The sequence below is a fragment of the Ips typographus genome, linkage group LG14 (genome assembly GCF_016097725.1).
Source record: "Ips typographus isolate SLU linkage group LG14, UJ_Ityp_2.0, whole genome shotgun sequence".
Classification (NCBI taxonomy): domain Eukaryota; kingdom Metazoa; phylum Arthropoda; class Insecta; order Coleoptera; family Curculionidae; genus Ips; species Ips typographus.
The window spans coordinates 1,035,624-1,051,286 of NC_138435.1; the positions used below are offsets into that span (position 1 = coordinate 1,035,624).

Consider the following 15,663-nt stretch of genomic DNA (forward strand, 5'->3'; position numbering starts at 1 on the left):
AACCAGACAGATTTAACAGATTAACCTAACCTCCCGTTACCGAGATATTGAATTTCAAAAAGTACCTAAAAAACCTCTCTAATACCCCCCCATTCTTTCAATTTTTTTGAAAAGTGAAAAATTTTAAAGTGCTTTTTTTGTGCTTATTTCACCTAATTTAATGTTCTTTTGTATAAATATGCCCTTTGCTGTGCATTGGAACCCTTATGGAACAAAAAAAAAATTGAAAATTTTGACAAAAAATGGCATTTTTCGAATTTCTGAAAGGTTCAAAGTGGTTATTTCCCTTAATTTGAGGTCCTTTGGTATAAATATATCCTTTGCTGTGCATTAGAACCCTTATGGAGCAAAATAAAAATTTGCCAAAATTGCACTTTTGACAAAAATTGAATTTTCAGACTTTTTGAAAAAACGTAGCTCTTTTATTTAAATTCGCAGAATATTCGTTCCAACGCCATTCGAAAAAGCATAAAAAATACTACAAAATGGGTTAAAAATGGCCTCTGTAGCTCCTCCCGTTACCGAGATATTGAATTTCAAAAAGTACCTAAAAAACCTCTCTAATACCCCCCCATTCTTTCAATTTTTTTGAAAAGTGAAAAATTTTAAAGTGCTTTTTTGTGCTTATTTCACCTAATTTAATGTTCTTTTGTATAAATATGCCCTTTACTGTGCATTGGAACCCTTATGGAACAAAAAAAAAAATTGAAAATTTTGACAAAAAATGGCATTTTTCGAATTTTTTTTGGACGCTAGAACGCGTCAAAATTCTTTTACCCTAAAATCACATATTTTGGGACACACGTCGCTTTGACCCTAAATAACTCTCTTATTTGACAAGTTACGTCAAAATGTCATAGAAAACAAAAGATAGAGCAGATTTCAAGCTTTCTAAAAATGTCCCCCCTTGAGCTGATTGATAACACCGTTTGGACGCTAGAACGCGTCAAAATTCTTTCACCCTTAAATCACATATTTTGGGACACACCTTGCTTTGACCCTAAATAACTCTCTTATTTGACAAGTTATGTCAAAATGTCATAGAAAACAAAATATAGAGCAGATTTCAAGCTTCCCAAAAATATCGCCCCATGGTTCGATTGATTGCACCGTTTGGCCGCTAGAGGGCTTCAAAGTTCCTTCACCATAAAATAACATATTTTGTGACACTCGTCGCTTTGACCCTGAATTACTACCTTATTTGACAAGTTACGTCAAAATGTCATAGAAAACAAAAGATAGAGCAGATTTCAAGCTTTCCAAAAATATCCCCCCATGATTCGATTGATTGCACAGTTTGGCCGCTAGAGGGCGTCAAAGTTCCTTCACCATAAAATCACATATTTTTTGACACTCGTCGCTTTGACCCTGAATTACTCCCTTATTTGACAAGTTACGTCAAAATGTCATAGAAAACAAAAGATAGAGCAGATTTCAAGCTTTCCAAAAATATCCCCGCATGATTCGATTGATTGCACCGTTTGGCCGCTAGAGGGCTTCAAAGTTCCTTCACCATAAAATAACATATTTTGTGACACTCGTCGCTTTGACCCTGAATTACTCCCTTATTTGACAAGTTACGTCAAAATGTCATAGAAAACAAAATATAGAGCAGATTTCAAGCTTCCCAAAAATATCCCCCCATGATTCGATTGATTGCACCGTTTGGCCGCTAGAGGGCTTCAAAGTTCCTTCACCATAAAATAACATATTTTGTGACACTCGTCGCTTTGACCCTGAATTACTCCCTTATTTGACAAGTTACGTCAAAATGTCATAGAAAACAAAAGATTGAGCAGATTTCAAGCTTCCCAAAAATATTCCCCCATCAGCTGATTGATAACACCGTTTGGACGCTAGAACGCGTCAAAATTCTTTCACCCTAAAATCACATATTTTGGGACACACCTTGCTTTGACCCTAAATAACTCTCTTATTTGACAAGTTACGTCAAAATATCATAGAAAACAAACGATAGAGCAGATTTCAAGCTTTCTAAAAATGTCCCCCCATCAGCTGATTGATAACACCGTTTGGACGCTAGAAGGCGTCAAATTTCCTTTACCATAATATCACATATTATATTGTAAATATTTTTCAGTCAGATTTCATGTCTCTTAATCCGGCCGAGTTCCTGGCAAAGAAATTTTACACAATTAACACAGTCAGTTAAAATGTTAAATTTTAGATCTAACTCTGTTAGTTTTTGAGATATCAAAAAACCGACTGCACCAGAGTCTTTTCCGGGACATTTTAACATAAAATGACACCGAGACGTCAACTGTAACTTGACAAATAAAAAAGTGGTATTTTTTGACAGTTCGAGGCCGCCATTTTGAATTTTGTGTCAAAATATTGACTTGCACCTCATTTTAAAGCAAATTTCACGTCACAAGTAAGTAAGCCTCGTTTATTATAAAAATAAAGTAAGTAAGGTACCTATAAAGCGGCGGATGATATCTGGGGGTAATAAGGTATATTACCCGCAGATGAGATGGGCCAATACTGCAGTAATTGCCGTCGTGTGCATGAATGTAGGGGGAGGGCGAGTCTAGTTCAGCCCCGTAAAGGGTGACACGCAAGGTGCTCTTTAAGTTGCGAGAGAACCCTTCTCTTTTTAGAGACATGAATAAATACTTTTTTTTCAAAATCGGTCCGTTTAGGTATTACTGCAACAAACAATACACTAGGTTCACATCTGCTCGTGGAAGATGTGGCAACATAGGGCACAGTCTCAACTGACAGTCGGCGGCTAAACATTTTGAGGTTAGGAATTTTAAAAAATTTAAAAACAGGCAAAACTACAAACAGAAGAAATAAAAAGTTAATTTAGGATTGTTTAAGTGTATTAATTAGTGTTGCAACACTTGGTGGTAAACAAACCAATCAAACTTTGGCTTGGGAACAACCACATTCAATTTTAATTATCTGGAAAGAGCACTGGAGGTGCATTCAAACGAGTCCTCATTAACAGCCCAATCCATAAAATTTGCAAGAAACGAAAGGCAGGCAATGTGTGTCCAATCCTGGAGACTATTAGGAAGTTGTTGCAGTTTGGTGATGATGTAGCAGTGTTTTAACTTACAACAGAATTGTTGCTGTTTTAACAACTTGCTTTTGTGATTTAAATTGCTTATTTAGGTATTTTCTTTTGTAAATTTACTCAGCAGCATTAAATACATATCAATTTTGTTTTGTTGTGTGATTTATTTAACATGTTCAGTTCAACAATTTATTGTACCAAAGAGCAGGTAGGTAAATTATCAAATTTTATGAAGAAAACTAGACTTTTGATAAAAAATAAACTCTTCTTAAAGATTTTATTTGTATATTTCATAATGAATACAATTAAAATAGTAATTTAACCTACTATCTGATGTAAAATACTGTATTTAACAGTAGCACCATCTGTTTCTAGCCTTATAGGTAGTCAGAGAAGTATAGGTAGGCAAGGGGGGCTAATTCTGTAAAATAATGGCATTTGATCAAATTTACATATTAAGTAACATAGTTAGGTACCTATGTCCTATATCTTTCTAATGTTACCTGAAATATTTCAACACTCTGCATATGGATTTTGACAACGCACCATTATAACCATTGCTTCAAACACCTTTCGTTGTTCAGTCACCAGGAGTCTTTTACAGCAGCCGTTGATAATGGGACCCTTTCAAAGCATGATAAGCAAACTCCAGAAAGGTACCTACCTGAAACATAAGCTATTTAGTATTAGCAGCTCATTAAAAGGTAGGGGCCTTCCTTTTTGATAATATTAGGTAAATCACCTTGTCAGCATCCATGTTTCTTTGATTGAGAAACAACCACTGGCTTGAATAAACTTGGTTCTTGGGACTAAGTAAATAGGTACCTATATGCATGGGCTGTTTCATTGTGATTGTGTGTTTTTTATTAGAAAAGGCATTCTTTTCTGTTTTCCTTCAGAATGTTTCACTGGGCCCCTTGATAGTTGCAAAGTGTAGGTGGGTGGCATTTTCAAAACTCTCTTCCCGAAACATACACACACACACACATTATCTAGGTACTTATCTAGTATCGCAGTAGTTACATCGAAATATTGTAAAATTTACATCAAAAATAAAACATTTCGCTTTGTTTACTACCTATTAATTTGCCAACAATGGCGGCCGATGACGTCAAAATTCTATCGCGCTCGGAACGCACGTAATAGACAAGAAAGGCAAATGATGACGTAACCGCGACGGGAAAAAAATGGACCATATCATAGAAAACAAAAAATATCCCCACATGAGTTGATTGATAACACCGTTTGGCCGATCTCGAACTAAGTGACAGCTACTGTCATTTTGACAGCTGGAATGGATTCCTCGTCCCCAAATTAGTCGAAAATGAGTACCATCAACCCTAGTGAAATCGGACTGGTTTTGACGTTATTAGCTGTCAAAGTGACAGATTAACAATAATGCATCTCAAGTGCGTTTTTTATCAAAACAAATCGAGTGAAGGGTGGTTTTTGGCTAATTTTGGGGCGCCCAATCCATTGGTGAAATCACTTTTTTGATATCTCCACAAATCGCCAGTGTCTCGAATTGAGTGACAGCTACTGGCATTTTGACAGCTGGAATGGATTCCCCGTCCCCAAATTAGTGAAATCGGACTGGTTTTGACGTTATTAGCTGTCAAAGTGACAGATTAACAATAATGCATCTCAAGCGCGTTTTTTATCAAAACAAAACGAGTGAAGGGTGGTTTTTGGCTAATTTTGGGGCGCCCAATCCATTGGTGAAATCACTTTTTTGATATCTCCACAAATCGCCAGTGTCTCGAACTAAGTGACAGCTACTGTCATTTTGACAGCTGGAATGGATTCCTCCTTCACCTAATTTAAGGTCCTTTGGCATAAATATGCCCTTTGCTGTGCACTGGAGCAAATTAAACATTTGCCAAAAATGCGCTTTTTGTAAAAATAGCATATTTCGTGATACACGTCGCTCTGACCCTAAATTACTCCTTTATTTGACAAGTCTTTGACTTTGTTTGACAAATGTCATAGCTTTCCAAAAATATCCCCCCTAGAGTTGATTGGTCATACCGCTTGGCCGCTGAAGGGCGTCAAAATTCATTCACCATAAAATCACATATTTTTTGACACGTCGCTTTGACCCTAAATTACTCCCTTATTTGACAAGTTATGTCAAAATGTCATAGAAAACAAAATATAGAGCAGATTTCAAGCTTCCCAAAAATATCGCCCCATGGTTCGATTGATTGCACCGTTTGGCCGCTAGAGGGCTTCAAAGTTCCTTCACCATAAAATAACATATTTTGTGACACTCGTCGCTTTGACCCTGAATTACTACCTTATTTGACAAGTTACGTCAAAATGTCATAGAAAACAAAAGATAGAGCAGATTTCAAGCTTTCCAAAAATATCCCCCCATGATTCGATTGATTGCACAGTTTGGCCGCTAGAGGGCGTCAAAGTTCCTTCACCATAAAATCACATATTTTTTGACACTCGTCGCTTTGACCCTGAATTACTCCCTTATTTGACAAGTTACGTCAAAATGTCATAGAAAACAAAAGATAGAGCAGATTTCAAGCTTTCCAAAAATATCCCCGCATGATTCGATTGATTGCACCGTTTGGCCGCTAGAGGGCTTCAAAGTTCCTTCACCATAAAATAACATATTTTGTGACACTCGTCGCTTTGACCCTGAATTACTCCCTTATTTGACAAGTTACGTCAAAATGTCATAGAAAACAAAATATAGAGCAGATTTCAAGCTTCCCAAAAATATCCCCCCATGATTCGATTGATTGCACCGTTTGGCCGCTAGAGGGCTTCAAAGTTCCTTCACCATAAAATAACATATTTTGTGACACTCGTCGCTTTGACCCTGAATTACTCCCTTATTTGACAAGTTACGTCAAAATGTCATAGAAAACAAAAGATTGAGCAGATTTCAAGCTTCCCAAAAATATTCCCCCATCAGCTGATTGATAACACCGTTTGGACGCTAGAACGCGTCAAAATTCTTTCACCCTAAAATCACATATTTTGGGACACACCTTGCTTTGACCCTAAATAACTCTCTTATTTGACAAGTTACGTCAAAATATCATAGAAAACAAACGATAGAGCAGATTTCAAGCTTTCTAAAAATGTCCCCCCATCAGCTGATTGATAACACCGTTTGGACGCTAGAAGGCGTCAAATTTCCTTTACCATAATATCACATATTATATTGTAAATATTTTTCAGTCAGATTTCATGTCTCTTAATCCGGCCGAGTTCCTGGCAAAGAAATTTTACACAATTAACACAGTCAGTTAAAATGTTAAATTTTAGATCTAACTCTGTTAGTTTTTGAGATATCAAAAAACCGACTGCACCAGAGTCTTTTCCGGGACATTTTAACATAAAATGACACCGAGACGTCAACTGTAACTTGACAAATAAAAAAGTGGTATTTTTTGACAGTTCGAGGCCGCCATTTTGAATTTTGTGTCAAAATATTGACTTGCACCTCATTTTAAAGCAAATTTCACGTCACAAGTAAGTAAGCCTCGTTTATTATAAAAATAAAGTAAGTAAGGTACCTATAAAGCGGCGGATGATATCTGGGGGTAATAAGGTATATTACCCGCAGATGAGATGGGCCAATACTGCAGTAATTGCCGTCGTGTGCATGAATGTAGGGGGAGGGCGAGTCTAGTTCAGCCCCGTAAAGGGTGACACGCAAGGTGCTCTTTAAGTTGCGAGAGAACCCTTCTCTTTTTAGAGACATGAATAAATACTTTTTTTTCAAAATCGGTCCGTTTAGGTATTACTGCAACAAACAATACACTAGGTTCACATCTGCTCGTGGAAGATGTGGCAACATAGGGCACAGTCTCAACTGACAGTCGGCGGCTAAACATTTTGAGGTTAGGAATTTTAAAAAATTTAAAAACAGGCAAAACTACAAACAGAAGAAATAAAAAGTTAATTTAGGATTGTTTAAGTGTATTAATTAGTGTTGCAACACTTGGTGGTAAACAAACCAATCAAACTTTGGCTTGGGAACAACCACATTCAATTTTAATTATCTGGAAAGAGCACTGGAGGTGCATTCAAACGAGTCCTCATTAACAGCCCAATCCATAAAATTTGCAAGAAACGAAAGGCAGGCAATGTGTGTCCAATCCTGGAGACTATTAGGAAGTTGTTGCAGTTTGGTGATGATGTAGCAGTGTTTTAACTTACAACAGAATTGTTGCTGTTTTAACAACTTGCTTTTGTGATTTAAATTGCTTATTTAGGTATTTTCTTTTGTAAATTTACTCAGCAGCATTAAATACATATCAATTTTGTTTTGTTGTGTGATTTATTTAACATGTTCAGTTCAACAATTTATTGTACCAAAGAGCAGGTAGGTAAATTATCAAATTTTATGAAGAAAACTAGACTTTTGATAAAAAATAAACTCTTCTTAAAGATTTTATTTGTATATTTCATAATGAATACAATTAAAATAGTAATTTAACCTACTATCTGATGTAAAATACTGTATTTAACAGTAGCACCATCTGTTTCTAGCCTTATAGGTAGTCAGAGAAGTATAGGTAGGCAAGGGGGGCTAATTCTGTAAAATAATGGCATTTGATCAAATTTACATATTAAGTAACATAGTTAGGTACCTATGTCCTATATCTTTCTAATGTTACCTGAAATATTTCAACACTCTGCATATGGATTTTGACAACGCACCATTATAACCATTGCTTCAAACACCTTTCGTTGTTCAGTCACCAGGAGTCTTTTACAGCAGCCGTTGATAATGGGACCCTTTCAAAGCATGATAAGCAAACTCCAGAAAGGTACCTACCTGAAACATAAGCTATTTAGTATTAGCAGCTCATTAAAAGGTAGGGGCCTTCCTTTTTGATAATATTAGGTAAATCACCTTGTCAGCATCCATGTTTCTTTGATTGAGAAACAACCACTGGCTTGAATAAACTTGGTTCTTGGGACTAAGTAAATAGGTACCTATATGCATGGGCTGTTTCATTGTGATTGTGTGTTTTTTATTAGAAAAGGCATTCTTTTCTGTTTTCCTTCAGAATGTTTCACTGGGCCCCTTGATAGTTGCAAAGTGTAGGTGGGTGGCATTTTCAAAACTCTCTTCCCGAAACATACACACACACACACATTATCTAGGTACTTATCTAGTATCGCAGTAGTTACATCGAAATATTGTAAAATTTACATCAAAAATAAAACATTTCGCTTTGTTTACTACCTATTAATTTGCCAACAATGGCGGCCGATGACGTCAAAATTCTATCGCGCTCGGAACGCACGTAATAGACAAGAAAGGCAAATGATGACGTAACCGCGACGGGAAAAAAATGGACCATATCATAGAAAACAAAAAATATCCCCACATGAGTTGATTGATAACACCGTTTGGCCGATCTCGAACTAAGTGACAGCTACTGTCATTTTGACAGCTGGAATGGATTCCCCGTCCCCAAATTAGTCGAAAATGAGTACCATCAACCCTAGTGAAATCGGACTGGTTTTGACGTTATTAGCTGTCAAAGTGACAGAATAACAATAATGCATCTCAAGTGCGTTTTTTATCAAAACAAATCGAGTGAAGGGTGGTTTTTGGCTAATTTTGGGGCGCCCAATCCATTGGTGAAATCACTTCTTTGATATCTCCACAAATCGCCAGTGTCTCGAATTGAGTGACAGCTACTGTCATTTTGACAGATGGAATGGATTCCCCGTCCCCAAATTAGTGAAATCGGACTGGTTTTGACGTTATTAGCTGTCAAAGTGACAGATTAACAATAATGCATCTCAAACGCGTTTTTTATCAAAACAAAACGAGTGAAGGGTGGTTTTTGGCTAATTTTGGGGCGCCCAATCCATTGGTGAAATCACTTTTTTGATATCTCCACAAATCGCCAGTGTCTCGAATTGAGTGACAGTTACTGTCATTTTGACAGCTGGAATGGATTCGCCGTCCCCAAATTAGTTGAAAATGAGTACCATCAAGCCTAGTGAAATCGGACTGGGTTTGACGTTATTAGCTGTCAAAGTGACCGGAACAAAACGTGTGTGAACTCGCGCCAGGATACAAAATTAAAAATAAGCGAGCGTCTTGGAAAACGGAGGTGCGAACGACAATTTGCGACGTTGCCAAGTCTCATCATATCACCCATGTTTTGAAGCAGTCTATGTTATGTTTTGAAATGTGATTAATAAAAATAAGTAGTTTTCACCAATATCATCGAATAATCTAATATAGAAGTGTGCAGCTATAAAAGGAATATGTTGATTTAAAATGGTAGGAGCGGGTATGGCAACGCCGCGCTAATTAGTAATTTCTTGTCTTGTTTACGTTTTGTGGTATCCGTATATTGCGAAAAAATCGTAGCTCTTTTATTTAAATTCGCAGGAAATTCGTTCCAACGCCATTCGAAAAAGCATAAAAAATACTACAAAATGGGTTAAAAATGGCCTCTGTAGCTCCTCCCGTTACCGAGATATTGAATTTCAAAAAGTACCTAAAAAACCTCTCTAATACCCCCCCATTCTTTCAATTTTTTTGAAAAGTGAAAAATTTTAAAGTGCTTTTTTTGTGCTTATTTCACCTAATTTAATGTTCTTTTGTATAAATATGCCCTTTGCTGTGCATTGGAACCCTTATGGAACAAAAAAAAAAATTGAAAATTTTGACAAAAAATTGCATTTTTCGAATTTCTGAAAGGTTCAAAGTGGTTATTTCCCTTAATTTGAGGTCCTTTGGTACAAATATATCCTTTGCTGTGCATTAGAACCCTTATGGAGCAAAATAAAAATTTGCCAAAATTGCACTTTTGACAAAAATTGAATTTTCAGACTTTTTGAAAAATCGTAGTTCTTTTATTTAAATTCGCAGAAAATTCGTTCCAATGCCATTCGAAAAAGCATAAAAAATACTACAAAATGGGTTAAAAATGGCCTCTGTAGCTCCTCCCGTTACCGAGATATTGAATTTCAAAAATTACCTAAAAAACCTCTCTAATACCCCCCCATTCTATCAATTTTTTTGAAAAGTGAAAAATTTTAAAGTGCTTTTTTTGTGCTTATTTCACCTAATTTAATGTTCTTTTGTATAAATATGCCCTTTGCTGTGCATTGGAACCCTTATAGAGCAAAATAAAAATTTGCCAAAATTGCACTTTTGACAAAAATTGAATTTTCAGACTTTTTGAAAAATCGTAGCTCTTTTATTTAAATTCGCAGAAAATTCGTTCCAACGCCATTCGAAAAAGCATAAAAAATACTACAAAATGGGTTAAAAATGGCCTCTGTAGCTCCTCCCGTTACCGAGATATTGAATTTCAAAAAGTACCTAAAAAACCTCTCTAATACCCCCCCATTCTTTCAATTTTTTTGAAAAGTGAAAAATTTTAAAGTGCTTTTTTTGTGCTTATTTCACCTAATTTAATGTTCTTTTGTATAAATATGCCCTTTGCTGTGCATTGGAACCCTTATGGAACAAAAAAAAAAATTGAAAATTTTGACAAAAAATTGCATTTTTCGAATTTCTGAAAGGTTCAAAGTGGTTATTTCCCTTAATTTGAGGTCCTTTGGTACAAATATATCCTTTGCTGTGCATTAGAACCCTTATGGAGCAAAATAAAAATTTGCCAAAATTGCACTTTTGACAAAAATTGAATTTTCAGACTTTTTGAAAAATCGTAGCTCTTTTATTTAAATTCGCAGAAAATTCGTTCCAATGCCATTCGAAAAAGCATAAAAAATACTACAAAATGGGTTAAAAATGGCCTCTGTAGCTCCTCCCGTTACCGAGATATTGAATTTCAAAAATTACCTAAAAAACCTCTCTAATACCCCCCCATTCTATCAATTTTTTTGAAAAGTGAAAAATTTTTAAAGTGCTTTTTTTGTGCTTATTTCACCTAATTTAATGTTCTTTTGTATAAATATGCCCTTTGCTGTGCATTGGAACCCTTATAGAGCAAAATAAAAAATTGAAAATTTCGACAAAAAATGGCATTTTTCGAATTTTTTTTGGACGCTACAACGCGTCAAAATTCTTTTACCCTAAAATCACATATTTTGGGACACACGTCGCTTTGACCCTAAATAACTCTCTTATTTGACAAGTTACGTCAAAATGTCATAGAAAACAAAAGATAGAGCAGATTTCAAGCTTTCTAAAAATGTGCCCCCTTGAGCTGATTGATAACACCGTTTGGACGCTAGAACGCGTCAAAATTCTTTCACCCTAAAATCACATATTTTGGGACACACCTTGCTTTGACCCTAAATAACTCTCTTATTTGACAAGTTACGTCAAAATATCATAGAAAACAAACGATAGAGCAGATTTCAAGCTTTCTAAAAATGTCCCCCCATCAGCTGATTGATAACACCGTTTGGACGCTAGAAGGCGTCAAATTTCCTTTACCATAATATCACATATTATATTGTAAATATTTTTCAGTCAGATTTCATGTCTCTTAATCCGGCCGAGTTCCTGGCAAAGAAATTTTACACAATTAACACAGTCAGTTAAAATGTTAAATTTTAGATCTAACTCTGTTAGTTTTTGAGATATCAAAAAACCGACTGCACCAGAGTCTTTTCCGGGACATTTTAACATAAAATGACACCGAGACGTCAACTGTAACTTGACAAATAAAAAAGTGGTATTTTTTGACAGTTCGAGGCCGCCATTTTGAATTTTGTGTCAAAATATTGACTTGCACCTCATTTTAAAGCAAATTTCACGTCACAAGTAAGTAAGCCTCGTTTATTATAAAAATAAAGTAAGTAAGGTACCTATAAAGCGGCGGATGATATCTGGGGGTAATAAGGTATATTACCCGCAGATGAGATGGGCCAATACTGCAGTAATTGCCGTCGTGTGCATGAATGTAGGGGGAGGGCGAGTCTAGTTCAGCCCCGTAAAGGGTGACACGCAAGGTGCTCTTTAAGTTGCGAGAGAACCCTTCTCTTTTTAGAGACATGAATAAATACTTTTTTTTCAAAATCGGTCCGTTTAGGTATTACTGCAACAAACAATACACTAGGTTCACATCTGCTCGTGGAAGATGTGGCAACATAGGGCACAGTCTCAACTGACAGTCGGCGGCTAAACATTTTGAGGTTAGGAATTTAAAAAAATTTAAAAACAGCAAAAACTACAAACAGAAGAAATAAAAAGTTAATTTAGGGTTGTTTAAGTTTATTAATTAGTGTTGCAACACTTGGTGGTAAACAAACCAATCAAACTTTGGCTTGGGAACAACCACATTCAATTTTAATTATCTGGAAAGAGCACTGGAGCACTGGAGGTGCATTCAAAGGAGTCCTCATTAACAGCCCAATCCATAAAATTTGCAAGAAACGAAAGGCAGGCAATGTGTGTCCAATCCTGGAGACTATTAGGAAGTTCTTGCAGTTTGGTGATGATGTAGCAGTGTTTTAACTTACAACAGAATTGTTGCTGTTTTAACAACTTGCTTTTGTGATTTAATTTGCTTATTTAGGTATTTTCTTTTGTAAATTTACTCAGCAGCATTAAATACATATCAATTTTGTTTTGTTGTGTGATTTATTTAACATGTTCAGTTCAACAATTTATTGTACCAAAGAGCAGGTAGGTAAATTATCTAATTTTATGAAGAAAACTAGACTTTTGATAAAAAATAAACTCTTCTTAAAGATTTTATTTGTATATTTCATAATGAATACAATTAAAATAGTAATTTAACCTACTACCTATCTGATGTAAAATACTGTATTTAACAGTAGCACCATCTGTTTCTAGCCTTATAGGTAGTCAGAGAAGTATAGGTAGGCAAGGGGGGCTAATTCTGTAAAATAATGGCATTTGATGAAATTTACATATTAAGTAACATAGTTAGGTACCTATGTCCTATATCTTTCTAATGTTACCTGAAATATTTCAACACTCTGCATATGGATTTTGACAACGCACCATTATAACCATTGCTTCAAACACCTTTCGTTGTTCAGTCACCAGGAGTCTTTTACAGCAGCCGTTGATAATGGGACCCTTTCAAAGCATGATAAGCAAACTCCAGAAAGGTACCTACCTGAAACATAAGCTATTTAGTATTAGCAGCTCATTAAAAGGTAGGGGCCTTCCTTTTTGATAATATTAGGTAAATCACCTTGTCAGCATCCATGTTTCTTTGATTGAGAAACAACCACTGGCTTGAATAAACTTGGTTCTTGGGACTAAGTAAATAGGTACCTATATGCATGGGCTGTTTCATTGTGATTGTGTGTTTTTTATTAGAAAAGGCATTCTTTTCTGTTTTCCTTCAGAATGTTTCACTGGGCCCCTTGATAGTTGCAAAGTGTAGGTGGGTGGCATTTTCAAAACTCTCTTCCCGAAACATACACACACACACACATTATCTAGGTACTTATCTAGTATCGCAGTAGTTACATCGAAATATTGTAAAATTTACATCAAAAATAAAACATTTCGCTTTGTTTACTACCTATTAATTTGCCAACAATGGCGGCCGATGACGTCAAAATTCTATCGCGCTCGGAACGCACGTAATAGACAAGAAAGGCAAATGATGACGTAACCGCGACGGGAAAAAAATGGACCATATCATAGAAAACAAAAAATATCCCCACATGAGTTGATTGATAACACCGTTTGGCCGATCTCGAACTAAGTGACAGCTACTGTCATTTTGACAGCTGGAATGGATTCCTCGTCCCCAAATTAGTCGAAAATGAGTACCATCAACCCTAGTGAAATCGGACTGGTTTTGACGTTATTAGCTGTCAAAGTGACAGATTAACAATAATGCATCTCAAGTGCGTTTTTTATCAAAACAAATCGAGTGAAGGGTGGTTTTTGGCTAATTTTGGGGCGCCCAATCCATTGGTGAAATCACTTTTTTGATATCTCCACAAATCGCCAGTGTCTCGAATTGAGTGACAGCTACTGGCATTTTGACAGCTGGAATGGATTCCCCGTCCCCAAATTAGTGAAATCGGACTGGTTTTGACGTTATTAGCTGTCAAAGTGACAGATTAACAATAATGCATCTCAAGCGCGTTTTTTATCAAAACAAAACGAGTGAAGGGTGGTTTTTGGCTAATTTTGGGGCGCCCAATCCATTGGTGAAATCACTTTTTTGATATCTCCACAAATCGCCAGTGTCTCGAACTAAGTGACAGCTACTGTCATTTTGACAGCTGGAATGGATTCCTCCTTCACCTAATTTAAGGTCCTTTGGCATAAATATGCCCTTTGCTGTGCACTGGAGCAAATTAAACATTTGCCAAAAATGCGCTTTTTGTAAAAATAGCATATTTCGTGATACACGTCGCTCTGACCCTAAATTACTCCTTTATTTGACAAGTCTTTGACTTTGTTTGACAAATGTCATAGCTTTCCAAAAATATCCCCCCTAGAGTTGATTGGTCATACCGCTTGGCCGCTGAAGGGCGTCAAAATTCATTCACCATAAAATCACATATTTTTTGACACGTCGCTTTGACCCTAAATTACTCCCTTATTTGACAAGTTATGTCAAAATGTCATAGAAAACAAAATATAGAGCAGATTTCAAGCTTCCCAAAAATATCGCCCCATGGTTCGATTGATTGCACCGTTTGGCCGCTAGAGGGCTTCAAAGTTCCTTCACCATAAAATAACATATTTTGTGACACTCGTCGCTTTGACCCTGAATTACTACCTTATTTGACAAGTTACGTCAAAATGTCATAGAAAACAAAAGATAGAGCAGATTTCAAGCTTTCCAAAAATATCCCCCCATGATTCGATTGATTGCACAGTTTGGCCGCTAGAGGGCGTCAAAGTTCCTTCACCATAAAATCACATATTTTTTGACACTCGTCGCTTTGACCCTGAATTACTCCCTTATTTGACAAGTTACGTCAAAATGTCATAGAAAACAAAAGATAGAGCAGATTTCAAGCTTTCCAAAAATATCCCCGCATGATTCGATTGATTGCACCGTTTGGCCGCTAGAGGGCTTCAAAGTTCCTTCACCATAAAATAACATATTTTGTGACACTCGTCGCTTTGACCCTGAATTACTCCCTTATTTGACAAGTTACGTCAAAATGTCATAGAAAACAAAATATAGAGCAGATTTCAAGCTTCCCAAAAATATCCCCCCATGATTCGATTGATTGCACCGTTTGGCCGCTAGAGGGCTTCAAAGTTCCTTCACCATAAAATAACATATTTTGTGACACTCGTCGCTTTGACCCTGAATTACTCCCTTATTTGACAAGTTACGTCAAAATGTCATAGAAAACAAAAGATTGAGCAGATTTCAAGCTTCCCAAAAATATTCCCCCATCAGCTGATTGATAACACCGTTTGGACGCTAGAACGCGTCAAAATTCTTTCACCCTAAAATCACATATTTTGGGACACACCTTGCTTTGACCCTAAATAACTCTCTTATTTGACAAGTTACGTCAAAATATCATAGAAAACAAACGATAGAGCAGATTTCAAGCTTTCTAAAAATGTCCCCCCATCAGCTGATTGATAACACCGTTTGGACGCTAGAAGGCGTCAAATTTCCTTTACCATAATATCACATATTATATTGTAAATATTTTTCAGTCAGATTTCATGTCTCTTA

General features: G+C 36.2%; 3 long non-coding RNA genes across 3 annotated transcripts; all 3 read right to left on the bottom strand.

The window, feature by feature from the left end:
• Nucleotides 1-3,308: 3,308 nt before the first annotated feature.
• Nucleotides 3,309-4,141, bottom strand: LOC145737622 (uncharacterized). Its single transcript, XR_014180439.1, has 3 exons — nucleotides 3,786-4,141; nucleotides 3,547-3,707; nucleotides 3,309-3,464 (listed from the first exon to the last, which is right to left on the bottom strand). It is a non-coding gene; the product is annotated as an uncharacterized LOC145737622 (long non-coding RNA).
• A 3,310-nt stretch (nucleotides 4,142-7,451) lies between these two features.
• LOC145737621 (uncharacterized) lies at nucleotides 7,452-8,285 on the bottom strand. Its single transcript, XR_014180438.1, has 3 exons — nucleotides 7,929-8,285; nucleotides 7,690-7,850; nucleotides 7,452-7,607 (listed from the first exon to the last, which is right to left on the bottom strand). It is a non-coding gene; the product is annotated as an uncharacterized LOC145737621 (long non-coding RNA).
• A 4,419-nt stretch (nucleotides 8,286-12,704) lies between these two features.
• Nucleotides 12,705-13,542, bottom strand: LOC145737623 (uncharacterized). The gene is made up of 3 exons (XR_014180440.1): nucleotides 13,186-13,542; nucleotides 12,947-13,107; nucleotides 12,705-12,864 (listed from the first exon to the last, which is right to left on the bottom strand). It is a non-coding gene; the product is annotated as an uncharacterized LOC145737623 (long non-coding RNA).
• Between the last annotated feature and the right edge of the window lie 2,121 nt (nucleotides 13,543-15,663).